The following is a 14,615-nucleotide window of genomic DNA, read 5'->3' on the forward strand; positions in this document are numbered from 1 at the left end:
TTTTAATTCATGAAATCTCCTGTAAGGATTCTGCCTTATTCACCACTATGTCCCCAGGAGATAGCTGAAAATTTGGCATTTAGTAGATACTAAATAAGTATTTGTTGAATAAATGAATTCATGCATGCAAGTCTTCAGAAGCCTCCATCTGGGCTAGTTTAAGGGAAGACTAAAATGTGTGATGTGCTACACACGAACTGAGTGAATGCATGAACGGAGTGAATTTCTGCCTGGTGAAGAATGCTGCCGTACGTAATATTTTATTGTCTCAGGAGTATGCTACTTGACAATGCTCCCGTTATTCAATTGTGTTTTTTCTTTTAATATTTTATTTTTTGTCATGTCATTGAAAAGTAATAGCCAAAGAGCTAGAGAAAAACATCTCTGCCAAACCACCAATCATTGATAGTTCACCAAGGAATATGAAATTAGCTAAATAAGTTTATTTCCCTGGAGAGAACAGAATGTCAGGCAACTACACAGGATTTTCTATCTCAAGTTTCCTAGCATTGCAGGACAGGCAAGAGAATAAGGGCTTATGTCATGAGAGAAAGAACAATTTCCACTCTCTATTCCTGATGGGATTAAAATATCACTATTTGGCAGTGTTCCGCATAAAAAAATTACTTCCAGATGCATGAGAGATGTTTTCTTTGGTTCTAGAACTGGAACAAATAATAATATTATGAAAGACTCAAATCAACTTCTAATATAAAAAAAAGCTAATTGTCTCCCTCCCTCATTCCCTCCCTCCCTCCATCCCTTCCTTCTTTCCTCCCTTCCTCCCTCCCTTCCTTCCTTCCTTCCTTCCTTCCTTCCTTCCTTCCTTCCTTCCTTCCTTCCTTCCTTCCTTCCTTCCTTCCTTCCGGGATAGCATTGAGTGTCCCCTATGTGCTGGGCCATTGTTCTAGGGCCAGGGGTGGGCAAACTTTTTGACTCGAGGGCCACAATGGGTTCTTAAACTGGACCTGAGGGCGGGAACAAAGCATGGATGGAGTGTTTGTGTGAACTAATATAAATTCAAAGTAAAGGAGTGGAGGGGAGAGCAAGAGAACCCTCCGCTCTTTCGGATCCGTGGGCCGGATAGAACAGCCGAACGGGCCGGATCCGGCCCGCGGGCCGTAGTTTGCCCACGGCTGTTCTAGGCTCTGAGGTTACAGCAGGTAAACACACAAAAATCTTTGCCCCTCACGAAGTTTATTAATCCACGGTATTTTCAGTTTAACCATTCCCTACTGTATTGTTTTTCAGCCCTACGGCTCATCTGACTTGTATATGGTATTTTCAGTTTTGTTCCTTCAAGCTTTGTTTTTGATTAGTATGGTTTATGCTTCCATTTCTTACAGTTAGTTACTGCCTAAGATATACTGTTATAACTAGGAATATATTTTAAATAAAGTCATTATGTAGGCTGAGTGGAAAGTGTGGATCATTTTCAAGCTATTCCTATTTTTTATTTTTAAAAGCTACTGTGAATGGCAGGAAATGCAAAGATTGCTACGGAGTCTCCCTGGGATATTCCCTCATCAGGAAATGCCTGCTCTTAAAGGAGGGGCTGGGGGGGACCTGAACTAACTTGTTTCCCAAACCCTGAGTAGTCGCTCTGTAGGGAAAGTTTTAAAATGACAGTTTACCTGCAGACACAGCTCACAGTGGTCACCAGTGCTTCGGGCAACTTTATTAGTGGGTGGTCGAGGTGAGGGCCAGTTACTCACTAGGTGCTAAGCATAGGCTTTGTACACCAGCAAAAGCTCATCATGACATCTCCAAAACCATGAATGAGCTCCTACATCAGTTTTCCATGCTATTCTCTTAATTACCATTTTCATTGCTGTAGTTCAGTCTTTTATTTTCTCTCAACCATCTATATATATAAAACCCTAATATGCAAATAGACCGAACAGCAGAACAATCGAACAACCGGGCGCTATGACGTGCGCTGACCACCAGGGGGTGCGTGCGGAACATAGCGGCATTGGCAGCAGGCAGCAGAGCACAGAACATGGCGGGCATTGGCTGTGGCGGGATGGTGGAGCAGGTGAGGGGGGGTGCCAGACCAAGGCGGGGTGCCAGTTGTAGTCATCCGGTGAGCCTCTGGTGGTTACTGAAAAGTCTTTGCTTCTGCATGCTGCGATCCCACTGAGTGCTTGCAACTGCTGCTGGTACTGGAGCCGTCGCTGACAACCACTGCTTCTGCTGGCCCCAATCGCTCTGTGCTGTCAGCGCGTGCGAGTGGCGGCTGCTGGCCCCAATTGTTCCTCAGGAGCAGCCTCCCCCTGCTCCTGAGGGGCGATCAGGGCCGGCAGCCACCTCTTGCACCCACTGCCATGATGGCTTGCTTGCACCCACTGCTGGCACTGGAGCTGTTGCTTGCACCCACTGCCAGTGCCCAGTGCTGGTCCTGATTGCTCAGAGCTGTCAGCGGGTGCAAGCGGCAGCTGCTGGTTCCGATTGCCTCTGAGGACTTCTCCACCTTCCCCTGCTTCTGAGGGGTGATTAGGGCAGCAGCCACTGCTTGCACCTGCTTGCACCTGCTGCTAGCACCTGCCCCAATCACTCCACACTGTCAATGGGTGCGAGTGGGGCCAGCTCCATCAGCATGTGGGAGCGGTGGCCGTGGGAATGGGGCTGCCCGCAGACAGGGGACCGAGGGCTGTGGTGGGAGGGGCCAGGTGGGGGTGCGGAGGATGGGCCGAGACCCACCCCTGTGCCCACTGCAGCCTGGTGCCCCACAGTTCCTTTCAAGGTGCACCAATTCATGCATTGGGCCCCTAGTCTATAATAATAAAAGCGTAATATGCTAATTAGACTGGACAGCCAAACGACCTTCCAGATGTCCTTCTGGATGACCTTCTGGATGAAGTCAGGGCTGTGAGGGCCGAGGCAGCCGCTGCGGCTGCGAGGGCTGAGCCACTTCCACGAATTTCGTGCATCGGGCCTCTAGTAGTATTATAATGACCTTCAAAGTATTTTCCCATCTCTGGTCAATTCTTTCTCCAATCCTTTCTCTGCCTAGCCTCAGAGATAGTTTTACAAGTACCAGTAATCATGTAACACTTTCATGGTGCCAATCTCTTCCCTATTTTATCTCTAACCCTGCATCCCCTACCCCTATCCACAGACTGCAAACACAACTCTGAAAAAAATCATAGTGAGGCAGGGAGAGCTCTTTTCAAACCTCCAGCTTTGATATTTTGCACAGTCTGATTCAAAATTTTCTGCCCTTGTCATATCTGCAGACATTTAAAATGTCACTAACCACAGATAGGGAGGTCACATTGAATTACTCTGTGCTAATAGTGATGCACAACAGCTATCAACTAACATCACAGTTGTTCTGGCTTGGACGGCTGGGTAAGCACTGTGTGTGTGGCCATTGCTCATCAGGGCACGGCTGAGTTCTGACTGGTTGAGTTACTTGTCTCACTGATCTAAACATTAATCTGAGAAATACACACAGAAGAAAACAGGTTGGATTAACTGCTCCCTGACCCGTTCAAAGCCTTTTGTGTTTTCCATACCATGTAGATTTTATTTATTTATTTTTATTATATTGATTTTTTTCAAACTATAACAGAAAGTTTATTTAGAAAGTCACAGAGGTAGAAGAAATGGGTTCAGGAAACAAGTTACAGAGGCAAAAGAAGGGGCCTTTGAGCTTAGGAGAGAGAGAGAGAGAGACAAGGAAATCCCTCTGGGGGGGAGGGATTTGGGGAGGAATGGGCCAGGCAAAGGCATGGGCATGCTCCATAGAGAGAGCCACCTTCATGGCTTTTATTTGTTCTAGAAATAGCAAATCTGAAAAGCATGCTTATAAAGAAAGTACTGTTTATACCAGCTGCCCTCAGTACAGTGAAGGGGTACCTGCAATGGCCCCAGAGGTCAATTTCAAACTCCAAAGTTCCTAGTAACAATATGAAAAAGTTAGCATTTTGTGGTCCCAAGAACTAAATCTACAACAGACTTTTCACCCTTGAGGCACAATAATGACTTTACTTGGTTCAAAGCTGCATGTTTCAATGGAATTTTACGATGACTTCCTACTACTTTTCCAGTTCCCCATCCCACACCACCCTCCACATACATACACGTACTCATACGCCTATGCATACACATAGGAAAGGGGTCTTGCAAAATTAATCTCACCCATTATAAATGTACACTATAATACCTATATGTATGGTTACAAATTAAAAAGGCTGTTCCTTTGCTGAAACCGGTTTGGCTCAGTGGTAGAGCGTCGGCCTGCGGACTGAAGGGTCCCAGGTTTGATTCCGGTCAAGGGCATGTACCTTGGTTGCGGGCATGTCCCCAGTGGGGGGTGTGCAGGAGGCAGCAGATCAATGTTTCTCTCTCATCGATGTTTCTAGCTCTCTATCCCTCTCCCTTCCTCTCTGTAAAAAATCAATAAAATATATTTAAAAAAAAAAAAGGCTGTTCCTTTATAAGCGTGATGTGAATGATGCCACCCTAGATTCCCTTAAGACAATTACCTCTTGTCCTGCATGTGTTTGTACAATTCGTCTTCAGCTTCTTTCAGCTGCTTATCTCTTTCTCTGGGCTTGTGTGGTCATATTTTTCTCAGAAATTTGGAACTGACTTCTTTAAATATTGACCCTCTCCACCCCGCCCCCTAGGCCTTTACTGTCCTATTGTCTATGTCCATGGGTTATACATATAAGCCCTCCCCGCACCCCCCACCCTCAGGTTCTGTCTTATATCTACACTAATAAAAGAGAAGCATGCAAATTAACCATCACCCCGCTATGCAAAGCCACACCCACCAACCAGCCAATCAGAGCGAGTATGCAAATTAATCCATCAAAGATGGCGGGTAAATTTGAATACACAGGCAGGGCGGGCAGCACCATGGCCCGCCTCTGGTGGTCCAGGTCAATTGGGGGCCAGGGGAGGCCTGGCGGGCATCACCAGACACCACTGGCAAGGTACCAGTCCATCGGGGCCCTGGGAGGCGGGGTGGGCAGCGCCAAATGCCACCCCTGGGTCCGGGTCCATCGCAGGCCCTGACAGGAGCAGCGGCCTGTCTAGCTATGCCTGCAGGGCCCTGGGAACATTGCCGCCCCAGGGAGGCATGGCTGGGCCTGCTTAGCCACTCCAGTGGGGCCCCATGAACATCACCACCCCGGGGAGGAGCAGCTGGGCCGGCTTAGCCACTCCCGTGGGCCCTGGGTACATCCAGGCATGCGGTTGCTGAGACCCAGACAGGGCGTCTGGCCACAGATTCACAGCTTTGCGGAGACGGACTCTACCAGGCCGCCCGGTGGCCATGTGGCTGGGCCACAGGGTGCTTGTTCAAGATGTGACACAGAGAGGAGGTGCGGGAGGAAATCCAGAGAATGGGATGTGGGGGTTCAAGACTCACTTCCTTTGGGCTCTGTCCTTCTTGGTCTCGGTTCTTTTCTTTCGGGCCTGGAGTCCAAGCACTGCAGGAGAGAGGGATGGATGAAGGCCGAATGTGGAAGAAGAGCCGCGAGGCCCGACTGCGGGGCTGCCTGAGGGGCGCTCCAGGGCGAGTGCCCAGCTTTGGCAAAGCGGCTGGCCAGGAGGGGGCGTTCCAAGGGGTGCCGAGCAGCGCCTCGCCATCCGTCTATGAGGACACCCCACACAGGCGCTGCCTTCGCCAGCAGGCTCTGGGCGACATCTGCAAATGCTACTGCAACCTCTAGCATTCTGGGCAAAGAACTGACCCCGTGCCCCTCTGGGTACCAGGCTTGCTAGGAGTGTGCTGTCACCAATGCCATAGATCAAAGGCAAAAACCTGGCGAGGCAGGTGCACCAGAGGGGCTCGGGCTGGGCCAGGGGACCAGCGGGCAGGGATCTGCCTCGCCTGCAGAGAGAGAGGTTCTGCGGTGGCCCCAAGACGCGGGTGGGCCCGGCCCGGGATCAAGGGGCATGGAAGGACACCAGAGCGGAGGGACAAGGACCCCCAGCCCTGAGGCAGGGGTTGAGGGGCGGTGCCACCTCAGTGGAGGAGTGCCGCACTGCAGGGTACCGGGCTGACTGACGTGATTCAGAGAAGCTCCCAGCGCTGACCGGCGTGTCCCAGTGCCTTCACTGAGCTTTGATGGCCAATTGAGATACTATATAAGGAAAATGAGGGAAGAAGTGAGAAAGAAAAGGAAGGCGAACAACACAAAAGAAAGACTGGAAGGAACCTGTAAACCTATTGTCACTTAAATAGGGAATATAGTCAGTAGTGTTGTAATGATGGTATGATGCCAGGTGGGTACTGGAAATATCGGGGAACACTTTGTAAAGCATATGATTGTCTAACCACTATTCTGTAACTAATATAAAACCTGAAACCAATACAGAATAATATTGAATGTAAAGAAATGAAAATTGGAGTGAAATTTTTATAAATTTCAAAGTTTAAATACAGGCTGAAAAGGAAGGAAGGGGGGAATAAAAATACTGTTTTTCATTTTACCACTTTATTGTCTTTTCAGTATATGAAAAAGACAGTTGTCTTTATATGGTGCTTTTATACTTTTCTAAGTCATTATCTCATTTTAATTTCAGGGCAGCTTAAAGACAAGATAATTATTCCCTCCACTATTCAAAGAAAGGAAATCTTGGTGTCTGGTCCCAATGATTCAATTGTCAAGCCCTTATTGTAAAGCAGGGTTAGTAAAATTTTCTGTGAAGGGACATATCTATACTAATAAAAGCCTTGGGGGTGATCAGGCCAGCAGGGGAGGGTAGTTGGGGGCAATCAGGCCGGCAGAGGAGCAGTTAGGTGTCAATTAGGCTGGCAAGGGAGCAGTTAGGGGGCAATCAGGCAGGCAGGCGAGCGGTTAGGAGCCAGCGGTCCCGGATTGTGAGAGGGACGTCCGACTGCAGGTTTAGGCCAGGGATCAGGCCTAAACCTGCAGTTGGACATCCCTCGAGGGGTCCCAGGTTGGAGAGGGTGCAGGCTAGGCTGAGGGACACCCTCCCCAGTGCACGAATTTCATTCACCAGGCCTCTAGTCCTTAATAAACATTTGCTTATTTCTCCATAAATATAATAATGTATTTCAGTTGTTTTCTTCCCACTTTTATACCTCCTTGTAATTATTGGCTATGACCTCTAGAACAATGTTTATGAGAAGATACGATAGTGGATTTTGTCCCTGAATTTAATGGGAATACTTTTTTTAAAAAAATAAATATTTATTGTTCAAATTATTATAATTGTTCCTCTTTTTCCCCCACATAGCTCCCCTCCACCCAGTTCCCACACCACCCTCTGTCCTTACCCCCCCCCCCCACTGTCCTAATCCATAGGTATATGATTTTTGTCCAGTCTCTTCCTGCACCCCCCATACCCCTTTCCCCCTGAGAATGGTCAGTCCACTCCCTTTCTATGCCCCAGATTCTAGTATATTCACCAGTTTATTCTGTTCATCAGATTTTTTTATTCACTTGATTTTTAGATTCACTTGTTGATAGATATGTATTTGTTATTCATAATTTTTATCTTTACCTTTTTCTTCTTCTTCCTCTTCTTAAAGAATACCTTTCAGCATTTCATATAATACTGGTTTGGCGGTGATGAACTCCTTTAGCTTTTTCTTATCTGTGAAGCTCTTTATCTGCCCTTCAATTCTGAATGATAGCTTTGCTGGGTAGAGTAATCTTGGTTGTAGGTTCTTGCTATTCATCACTTTGAATATTTCTTGCCACTCCCATCTGGCCTGCATAGTTTCTGTTGAGAAATCAGCTGACAGTCGTATGGGTGCTCCCTTGTAGGTAACTACCTGTTTTTCTCTTGCTGCTTTTAATATTCTCTCTTTGTCTTTTGCTCTTGGCATTTTAGTTATGATGTGTCTTGGTGTGGTCCTCTTTGGATTCCTTTTGTTTGGGGGTTCTGTGCATTTCCTGGACTTGTAAGTCTATTTCTTTCACCAGATGGGGGAAGTTTTCTGTCATTATTTCTTCAAATAGGTTTTCAGTATCTTGCTCTCTCTCTTCTTCTGGCACCCCCATAGTTCTGATGGTCTGTGTGCACAGCCTTGTTGTAGTTAAGTCTTGATTGTTGTTGGTATCACTGGGAGGAACTGACCTCTAGGCCAATTGGCTGTGAGGATCAGTTGTGTCTACGCTGGGAGAACTTCTGTGCTGGAGACACCCTTATGAGATAAGACTTGCAAAAACCTCTGCGCTCAGCTTGGATGGGGTGGAGTCTCAGGGCGGAGCAAACAGCAATGGCTTCCCATCCGCCCTTCCCTAAGAGGCCCCGGGTCTCAGTGTCCCCTGGTAATTGCTGCAAACACCTCTGAGAGAAAGCTGCCCTCGAGTTTTGCCCGCTCCCAGACAGTCCAGTTTCTCCCCGTATGAGTCTGGGTCCCCAGAGTCTCGCCCAGAACTGGAGTTCAGAGCAGTCAGGAGCTTTTGTCTCCCTCCCAATTGAGAAAGACATCCGCGTACTCAGTTGCCAGCCCACTCCACATGCACGCCTCTGTACCTCTGCCTTCCGTAGCTCCTGTGAGTCTCAGTGTGCTTTTCTCTTTCCTTCTAGTTGTAGAATTTCCACTCAGCCAGCCTTCCTGTGGTTCTGGATGATGTCCGTTTTGTCTTTTAGTTGTAGTTTTGAAATTGTTGTGCGAGGCAGCAGTTTAGGTGTTTACCTATGCCCCCATCTTGGTTTCTCCTAATGGGAATACTTTTAAAGTTTCACCATGAAGTCTAATATGGGTCCTATGGTCTGAATGTTTATATTCCCATCTCCCAGCCTTCTCTACCACCAATTTCATATGTTGAAACCCTAACTGCCCCAATAGTGGTATAATGAGGTGGGTCCTTTGGGTGGTCATTAGGTCATGGAGGTGAAGCCCTCATGAATGGAAATGGTACCTTTATTGAAAATGCCCAAGAAAGCTCCCTTGTCCCTTCTGTCATATGAGGTTACAGTAAAAAGATGGCCATTCAGGAATTTAGCATTAGTGGGATTTTAGCAGTCTTGGACTCTGCCAACACCTTGATCTTGGACTTTAAGTCTCTAAAACAATGAGTTATAAATGTTTGATGTTCATAAGCCACCCAGTTTATGACGTTTTTATTATAGCAGCCTGAATGGACTAAGACAAGTGCCTTGAAAGTTTGGGTGGTGTATTAGTTTCCCAAGGCTAGCATAACAAATTGTCACAGCGTGACTTAAAAAGATTTCTCTCAGTTCTGGAGGCTAGAAGTTCAAAATCAAGGTGTTGGCAGGACCATGCTTCCTCCAAAGGCTCTAGGGAAGAATGCTTCCTTGCCTCTTCTAGCTTCTGGTGGTTTCCAGCATTTCTTCATGTTCTTGGCTTATAGATGCACCATCCCAATCTCTGCTTCTGTCTGCACGTTGCTTTCTCCTCTTGTGTTTACCTCTTGTCCAAATTCCCTTCTTATAAGTGCACCAGTGATATTGGGTTTAGGGTGCACCTTAACCAAGTATGACGAACTGTATCTTAATTAAATTACATCTGCTAGGATCTCATTTCCAAATAAGGTCACATTCATAGGTTCCAGATAGATGTGAATTTGGAGTTGAGGTGGGTTACTGTTTAACCCAGTATAAGTAAATAGATTTGATTAGGTTAATAATGTTTCTTCTGTTCTTAATTTGGAAGGGTATTTTTAAAAGAATAGAAGATAATTACCTTAAAAGAGGTGCTATACTTTTTTTTCAGGTAAAATCAGGATATTACTTTAACAGACTTTGGAGGCCTTGGTTAAAAACTGCCTGTTATGTTATACTAGTGGCCCGGTGCATGACATTCGTGCACGGTGGGGGGGGGGTGTTGTTCCTCAGCCCGGCCTGCACTCTCTCCAATCTGGGACCCCTTGAAGGATGTCCTACTGCCAGTTTACAGGGATCGGGCCTAAACTGGCAGTCGGACATCCCTCTCACAATCCAGGACTGCTGGCTCCAGCCGCTCACCTGCCTGCCTGCCTGCCTGATTGCCCCTAACCACTCTGCCTGCTCGCCCCCAAATGCCTCCCCGCCAGCCTATTCACCCCAACTGCCCCCCTGATGGCCTGCTTGCCCCCACCTTCCCTCCCCACTGGCCTGCTCACCCCAAACTGCCCCTCTGCTGGCCTGCTCACTCCAAACTGCCCCCCCCGCCACTGTACTGATCACCTTCAACTGCCCCCCACTGACGGCCTGCTCACCCACAACTGTCCCCCCTGCTGGTCTGCTTACCCCCAACAGGCCCTGCCATCTTATCCTTGCCTGATTACCTCCTGGCAACCCAAGGTCCCAGCCCCTCCTTTTTTTTTTTCCCCCCAGCACCTCCTTGAGCAGAGGCCAGGGCCGGCTGGAAGCAAGTATCTAGGATTTATTTATCTTCTATAATTGAAACTTTGTAACTTACAGCGGAGGCCAGGGCTGGCCAGGGTGGGCGGGAAGCTTGGCTTCCTCCATCGCCGGGGGCAACCCAAGCCTCCTGCTTGCTCCAGCTCTGTGGCCGCTGTCATTTTTGTTGGGATTTATTTATCTTCTATAATTGAAACTTTGTAGCCTTGAGCAGAGGCTAGGGCTGGCCAGGGCGGGCAGGAAGCTTGGCTTCTTCCATTGCCGGGGCAACCCAAGCCTCCTGCTTGCTCCAGCTCCGTGGCTGGCAGCCATCTTGGTTGGGTTAATTTGCATACTCACTCCTGATTGGCTGGTGGGCGTGGCTTGGTATAGCAGAGTGATGGTTAACTTGCATGTTTCTCTTTTATTAGTGTAGATTATTTTTGATAGACTGGTGATTTCATTTAACCAATAGATTTCTTAAACAAATTTTAAGATAGTAAAAAAATTATTTGCTTCTAAGAATGTATCTTTGCATGTCTATTTTTAATTTTCTTATGTTTGGTAAATTAGTAAAATATATATTTTAGTTTAATGCCTGTATTCATCAGTATAGAACTAAATAAAAACATCAATATTAGTGTTTATCATGAAATTGCTCTACAAGTGTTCCTTTAGGGTCTTAGTTCCAGTTATATAGGGTGGGAAAAGTATGTTTATAGTTGAAATACAATAATTCATGAATAAAAACACAAGAATAAAATGTGTTCCACCTACTCACAACTGTAAGCCTACTTTTGCTCATGCCTGTATTATCTATAAGCAAAAAATATAAGTGTCATTGCCCACCAGGTGGCAGTAGTATTTCAAATTGTTCTACAAACACCGGACAGAATAGGGGTATTCTACTAAATTCATGGAAAATGAAGAGGATGAGTTCTGTCCTTGCCCTCAATTAACTCACAGTCTGTAATTTGGATTCTCAAACACATGTACTTTCTCTCTCTTTTCTTTTTCTTTTTGTAGCTAAAAATTCTAAGTATAGGCTATTCTCAGGTGTCAGAAGAAAAGGTGAAACAACTATGTCTATTTAGCCTGAGCTACTAATTGGTTATGTGATGTGCCTGAAATCAAATTATGAGCTTAGTGTCATATCCACCCCCCCTCAAAAGTAAACCTAATAGACATTCTATAATAATCTTTTCACTAAAAATAGATTTGGTTTCAGGCATCGAATTTTTATTTCTCAATCTCCAGACAATTGAAGCTGGCATTTATTTATTAGAAAACAATTGTGCTTTTATGGCATCCAGTTCACATTGATCACATTCACTTTATAGTGTACTTTCGCCTTCACTAGTAGCAATAGAATTGCAAGGCGATGGGAACACTCTTACTCTTCTCATCTGTAAATTTCAATATACTCCATTAGGTTACTTAAATAAATATTGATAAAAGAACATTAAAGGTAACATAAAATTATTCCATATTCATATATCCTGAACACAAATATTTTTTACTTCTCTATAGAATCTTTATGCACATTTATACAGAATTCTAATTAGAGTACTCATAACATTTTAAAATTTTCACTTTTTAGTTCATAAACCATTTCTATTTTGTGGCCTAATCTCATATTTATCTTTTTAAGTAGCATCTTAATATTTAGTTATAAAGATATATCATATTTTATTTCATTTCTATGGTGGACACAGATTGTTTCTATTTATCTTCATCATTCATTGTCATGCTGTTTTAGAATATTCTTGGTCTTTTTTTCCTATTTTTAATTATATAAAACATGATTTTCATTAAGATAACACCAAATCAACAAATGGACTGGTTAAGAAATTATTTTTATTTAAATTTTATTCTGAAATAAAACTTGCTTACTGTCATGAAAGTTCAAACAATTATGAAACATAGAAAGTGAGTCTACTCAATCACATAGTCTTTTTTTATTTGTTTGTTTTGTTGTTAATCCTTACCTGAGGATATTTTCCCATTGATTTTTATTTATTTATTTATTTATTTTTTAGGGAGAATGAAGAGAGGGGGAAAGACAGAGAAACATGGATGTGAGAGAAACACATCAATTGGTTGCCTCCTGCACGCTCCAGACCAGGGCCCGGCCTGGGAGGAGCCTGCAAACGAGGTATGTGCCCTGACTGGAATGGAACCTGGACCCTTTGGTCTGCAGGCCCATGCTCTATCCACTGAGTCACACCGGCTAGGGCTCAGTCACATACTCTTGAGGGGGAACCAGTATTTTCAGTTAGATACTTCTTTACAATCTGATGTATATATATATATTATATTCTGCAACTGGTTTCTATCACTCACAATGAAAGGAGGCTTTTTAAATATCTATTCATATAAACTTACCTCAGTTTTTCAAATGGTTGAAGTCTTTTATTGATCAGATGTCCCATTGTATAGTGGATTCTTTATGGACATTTAAGGTGTTTGAAATTTTTAAAAATTTTTAATTATTGTAAAGAGTGTTACAAAGAACATCCTGAAAAAAAAGATATCTCTGGGGAGTTGACATTTTATTTCTAAGGTCTAAATTCCTAGCAGGGGAATTGCTAAGTCAAAGACTGTTCCTTTAATTGTAGTAGATATCAACAAATTGCCGCCCCCCCCCCCCAAATTGTCTTGAATTATGTTTTCATCTACAGTACGTAATTCCTATTCCTCAACTGGTAAATTTAAAAAATTTTGAAGGTCTGAGAATACAGTATCTGGTCTTCCCCCTACCCTCCCATATCTAGTTTTGATTGATTTACTGGAAAAACAGGTTTATGATTCTCACCTGATAGTTTGATTTGGATATCTGTAAGATTATTAATAAATCTCTTTAAAAGTTTAAACATTTTAGGTCAAAGCATGAAAAGGTGTCCATATACAACTCTGGCAAACACTTCTCTTTCTGATTTTCAGTGTACATGAATTTATATGGTCTAGTAGTAGGTAAGGGTGTCTGAATTCATGTCAACTCTGCCACCAGATCACTATATGACTTCAGGCAAGACACATAATCTTACTGTTCCTTAATTTCCTCCTTGTAATAGTTACCTACCTCACAAGACTGTTGTGAAAACAAATAATAACAGTGATGAGGATAGTAATAATATTTTGAATAGTGATTTATAGCTTTCAAAGCACTTTAGTGTGCATTATCTCTTTTGATCTTTATAAAAACCTTATATGGCAGACAGGGCAAGTATTTTTATCATCATTTTTTTCACATAAGGAAACTGTGGCACATTTAAGACTTGGTAACAATAACAAGGACACACTTACATAAGTGTTCCTGACAAGGAGCTTCAGGGGAATACTGTGTGCATACGGCATTTCTTCTCCCAACATTTCTGAGGACCCCTTCCTCTCTGCCTTTCCCACCCAAACTCCTGTATACAGTTACAGAGAAAAATTTAATTACCAGAAGATAGAAATGTGTGTGTGATTTAGAAACATATACAGTATCTGAATACTGAGATGTATTACACAGTCTTTGCTTTTATGCACCAATTCACCCACCCACGCCCAGTGAAAATAGGATAGTTTTATTCTCCCCATCACCACTGAAAGTCTTGGTTGTACATCTAACTTGTCACTTCTGTTTTCTCAGCTTCCACTAGAACTTCATTACAGGCATTGATTTGGGCCTTGCTAAGCTCATTCTGGGTGAGTTGCACAGCAGGGTTAGGGTTAGCCCTAGCACAGCACGCGCGCTGTGTCTTAGAGGAAAAGAACTCTCTTTCATGTGCTTAGTAAAGTGATTTGTTATTTTCTCCCTCAACCTTGAGGGTCAAGTAAGGCAGATATATTTTTTGAGGCGGGGAGGAGGAGCACTTGAAAGGAAAGGAGAGACATCAACATTAGAAGCATCAGCTAAAGTTCTAAAACTTGGTTTATACTTTAAAAAAAATCTGATGCAATAAATTCCTTGATTTTTGTCTTGTTTCCCATGAACAGAGATCAAGAAATGTAAAATCTTAAAGTTCGTTATGAATAGAATGATTAATTTTTCTCTCTAGCTTGTACTATGTCAATAATAAATAACTCTTTTGGAGTGTTATATTTTCCATGGAATCAGATTTACAGTACAATGTGTATTTCTCATTTGGTGATTAAACACATTCAGTAATTTAACTACATTATTTAGCTCCCTTTCCAGAAAGGTCCTTTTTTAAAAAAATATATTTTTATTGATTTCAGAGAGGAAGGGAGAGGGGGAGAGAGATAGAAACATCAATGATGAGAGAGAATCATTGATCAGCTGCCTTCTGCATGCCACCGACTGGGGATCAAGCCTGTAACCTGTGCCC

The sequence above is a fragment of the Plecotus auritus genome (genome assembly GCF_963455305.1).
Source record: "Plecotus auritus genome assembly, chromosome: 4".
Taxonomy (NCBI): domain Eukaryota; kingdom Metazoa; phylum Chordata; class Mammalia; order Chiroptera; family Vespertilionidae; genus Plecotus; species Plecotus auritus.